Below are 4,617 nucleotides of genomic sequence, written 5' to 3' on the forward strand. Positions count from 1 at the left end.
GTCTTCGCCGGGCCTGAGCCTCGCTGGGCCTGAGCCTCGCCAGCAGCAGCAACCCCGCACCCACCCCTCCACCACCCGCCCTCTCCGCCCATCAGACTCGCGGTTTTCCCGCTGCGGCGGCCGATGTGCAAAGTTGCCTCTGTCGTCCCTCCCTTCTTCCAAAAGTGAGCCCGTGATACCAGGACGTGCCTGCTTTGCGCATTGCTGTATCTGCATTTCCCAGAATAAATATGTGCTCACTAATGTAAAACCTGAGTTAGTACATGATTTATTAATACGTTGATAACTGCGTCACAGAGCAGGAACAGCCTGGTGCTGAGTGAGTTCTCTCTCGGACGCTCTTGCTACGCCCACAGCTAAATACCCAGCACCTTAACAAAGTGTATGTGCTGTGTTTGTTCCATTTTAAATAATGCATAAAATTACAGAACATGAAAAAGTAATAAACCTTAGGCTACGTCCAGAGGAGCAAGGGTCACTAATTCCTGATTTGTAGTGATCGTTATCTCTGAAATACTTCAGAATCACTGAAACAAACAAAAAGTGGTTTCCAAAACATACGTCTGAGAACTCTGTTCTGTTCTGGTGTCGGTGACCCAGGCGGGATCGGACCGCTCTCCCACACCTGGCCGGAGGAGCCGTGGGCCGCGTCCGTGGCAGGCACTGCAGTGGTTACTGGGAGACACGCTTACACGTCCCGACCCCGTGCACACGTGCAGGAGATAAATTCCCTGGAGAACGGAAGGACACGTTCTGCACTGGGCCCGAGAGCAAATCCTGTGGATTCTTCACCCCAGGAAAAATGCAGACCCTATAATGAATGCAATGTGCTTTCAGGGGCCGGGAGACAAAACCACGGCCAGAAATGCATGTCTTCAACGTCTTTGGCAGAAATGATATATAAACAGGAGATTTCTTTTTAAGCAAATAGTCTGAGAATTGTTTATTTCATTCTCTTTAAAGTGGAAGGATCATGTATTTCATCAAAACACAGTGGAACAATTTTCTCCTTTCCTCAGAGTAGTAACAAAGGGACATTACTGCTGCCGCGGGAGCAGCTGTCCCCCTTCCCCCCGAGCGTCCGCACGTGGCTTCCACGGTCTCCCTGCTTCACGGCGGGGTCAGCTCAGCAGATGCAGAACCCGCTGGAAGTTTCTCTTTGGGTACGATCCAGAAAGAAACAGGGTTTCAGGTTTAGAGCAAAGGAACGGGGGTCCCGGGATTCTCACATTAAGTCGTCACAGTGACCTGGACCCTCGCGGGGCTTCGCCGCCAGCAGAAACGCGCGCTTGCTGCACTGAGCGTCCGTGCGCTCCTCCCCGCAACGGCACCAGCCACGTGCATCCGCTCTGCGTCTGCGGCTATTCCTGGGGTCATTTCCCCGCGACCACTCAGTGTCCCCCACGCGGCCAGGGTCCCGCACTGCGGCTGTCCAGGTCCTCAAGGGCCGGCTGGCTCCGCCCCCCTTCCCTCCCCGCAGCCTCCAGGCAGCCACCTGCCACGTCTCACTGTCACCCCTCGCAAGGTCCAGCCTTGCCAGGCCACTCCGCCTTCCACCCGGCTGGGGCCGAGGCCGGGGAGAGACAGAGCGCGGTCCAGGTGGGCCCAGGCCGCTGTCTCGCAGACGCTGGAGGCAGCGCCCGACCTCTGGGTGTGGCCGAGCCCTGGGCCTCCCTGACCCACTGAGACTCTGGCCCCAGGTTACAACCTGCTCACGTAGAGCGGCTCTCTCGACTGAGGCCAACACGGGAGACTCGGGGGAAGGAGAGGGGCCGCCCCAGGCACTTGGGGCAGAAAGTTCTCACCGAGCACTAGAGAAGACGAAATGTCCTCCTGTTGACTCGTGTGACAAGTGTCACTGAGCACGTGCTGCAAACAAAGCGCAATGCCACATTCTGGAACGAATCTGTGGGCGGGTACATACGTGATCTCTGCCTTCATGGGGTTTCCCACGGGGAGGGGAGGGGAGGGAGCAGGCGGCATCAGTCAAGCCTCGTCATCCGCTCTCGGGGACACAAGGCCCCGGGGCTGGGCCAGCTGGGGACCTTAGAGAAACAGCTCGGGGAGAAATAATGTCGGGGCGAAGACGTGAAGGGTGAGAAGTGGGTAAGCGGGTGACGGAGGGGAGAGGGCTCAGTGCGGGGGCTTTGGGGACCTTCACATGCTCTGGAGAAGGAAGTGCCTTCTGCACCCCACACCCCACACCCCACACCCCACACCCCACACCCCAGCTCCCCCCACACCCCACACCCCACACCCCACACCCCACACCCCACACCCCACACCCCAGCTCCCCCCACACCCCACACCCCACACCCCAGCACACCCTAGCACACCCCACACCCCACACCCCACACCCCAGCTCCCCCCACACCCCACACCCCACACCCCACACCCCAGCACACCCTAGCACACCCCACACCCCACACCCCACACCCCAGCTCCCCCCACACCCCACACCCCACACCCCAGCTCCCCCCACACCCCACACCCCACACCCCAGCTCCCCCCACACCCCACACCCCACACCCCAGCTCCCCCCAGCTCCCCCTCCCCTTGAGCTCCTTCCCGGGAAAGGCCTGGACGGTTGGTCCCCGTCTGAGGGGACTGGGGGGAAATCGCCTTTTGCTGCCCGCGGAAGGTGCCAGTGTGCGGCGTATGCTGCCCAGTGTCTCCTTTGATTTCATTTTTATTTTTTTAAGAAGAAAATCAAAATCTCACGCATGAAGTTCTCATACTGTAATTCCTGGAAATCGCCCTCAGTCAAATACTTTTGTCTGTTTTTTAAGAAAAAAAAAGTAGCGATTTCCTGCCGCTCCGGGAGCGTGTCCAGCAGACGGGGCTTCAGCCTCCTCCTGCCAGGACGGCTGGGGACGTGGCAGCTGGGGAGCCGTGCGGTGCAGAGAGAGGCGCCAGGCGGGCGCGGTGCCGGTGCACCCTGGGCCCCCGCGCGGTGCAGCCCGGGCAGGCCGAGCGTGGGAGGGGGGAGGGTTCAGCCATGACCCGCGGGACACACGTGTGTTTGCAGCGTCCCAAGCCCAGCAGCTCTCCGGCCGACAGCCGGGGTTTCCTTTGTGGCAGGTCCTGGGGGTGACAGATGGCTCAGCAAGGTCACGGTTTTGGGCGTGTGTAGGAAGTTCAGCCACCAGCGCAGATGGGGCTGGGACTCCTGGGTCTCCCCGGAGCTGGCGGCTGCACCTGGAAGGGCCACGGAGCCGCTGCACGTCCAGCTCACCTGGGCCAGCGGCGCCTCGAAACTGTCAACAGCCTCAGTCGCGCCCCTGAGGGGTCGGTCACGTCCCCAAGCTCCGGGACGGGAGCTGCCTCCCCCAGGAACGGGCCCCCCACCTGCCGCGGTGAGACAGGCCCCGTGGGCTGCGGGGGGCCGCCTACCGCGTGCTCCCAGCGCTCCTGGGCACGAGAGCTGGATCAGGCTGCGGAAGTCCGGGAGTTGTTTAGAAATTAACCTTAATTATTTTCACAAATAGTAATTCCAGCAATGCTGATTGGTTTCACAGACGTCCACAAAACTCCTCGATCGTAACGTCACTAAAACGTGAGGCACTGGACATGAGCAGCCACCTCCTTCCGCATTTCCCGTCTCTGTGCCTGGCGAGGACAGCGTCTTTCTTCTTTGCAAGGCGACTTGTCAGATGGCAGCAGGAGCGGACCCCTGTCCAGATCACCGTCCCGCAGGACAGCGAGTCTGAGCCTCGCTCCGGGACCAGCGTCCCACAAGAACTGCTCTGTGTGCTCGGTGAGCCGCCCCGTGAAGCCAGGGTGGGGAACGGCGGGAGTGTGACCAGGCAGGCACCACCCTGCCTTGGAAACGGCCGTCACAGGACACAGCGATGACCAGTTAGTGACCGACCCCCCAGGCAGGACAGCGGGGTGTCAGGGACACCGCCTGAGAGCTGCCACGGCAACTGTGCGCGTGGACCCTCCCGTCTCCTCGTAGAGACACGTGTGCCCTGGCACTGTCACCAGCCCGCGCCCCCCGATGGCGGAACCGGAGCGTGGGGTGGAGTCACTCGCCCAAGGCCACACCTGACCCAGGGCAGAGCCGACGCCAGCCCTGTCCACCGACACCCCAGACACCCCCATGGCCGCAGGGCGAGTCCCTGGGACCCTCCCGCTGTGCCTGGCACCTGGTCCCAACCGGGACGTGGCCCCGGCCTGCAGCAGCCGAGGGACCCCAGCACCTGCCGTGACCGGGGTGACCGTGGCCCTGGCGTTAGGAGGGCGCCGGCCCAGTGGCTCCTGCTGTGCGTTCCTCTTTCCTTCCGACGGCGGGAAGATGGATCCGTTTTCATCACTTTCCAGCCCCAGGGCCAGCGTCTCCTCATCTGACCCCCACGCTGGGAAGAGGCTCCTGGCAGAGCCCACGGACGCCCCAGGAAGGTCCCCACCTTCCCCGGCAGCAGTGTCTGCAGACCCAGCCTCAGTGGCCGCGCTGTCCCCTCCCCGGGCAGCCCCGGTCCCCGCAGCCCGGCCACAGCCTCAGAACACTCTCGTCACCTCCACAAGCGTTTGAACAGGCTGGAACTCCTAGGTGGTAACTAATGACACGTTGCCACAGGCAAATAGGAAACTGAAAGTTTCAGCAGAAAGTGAGTC

The sequence above is a fragment of the Eulemur rufifrons genome, chromosome 15 (genome assembly GCF_041146395.1).
Source record: "Eulemur rufifrons isolate Redbay chromosome 15, OSU_ERuf_1, whole genome shotgun sequence".
In the NCBI taxonomy this organism is placed as follows: Eukaryota; Metazoa; Chordata; class Mammalia; order Primates; family Lemuridae; genus Eulemur; species Eulemur rufifrons.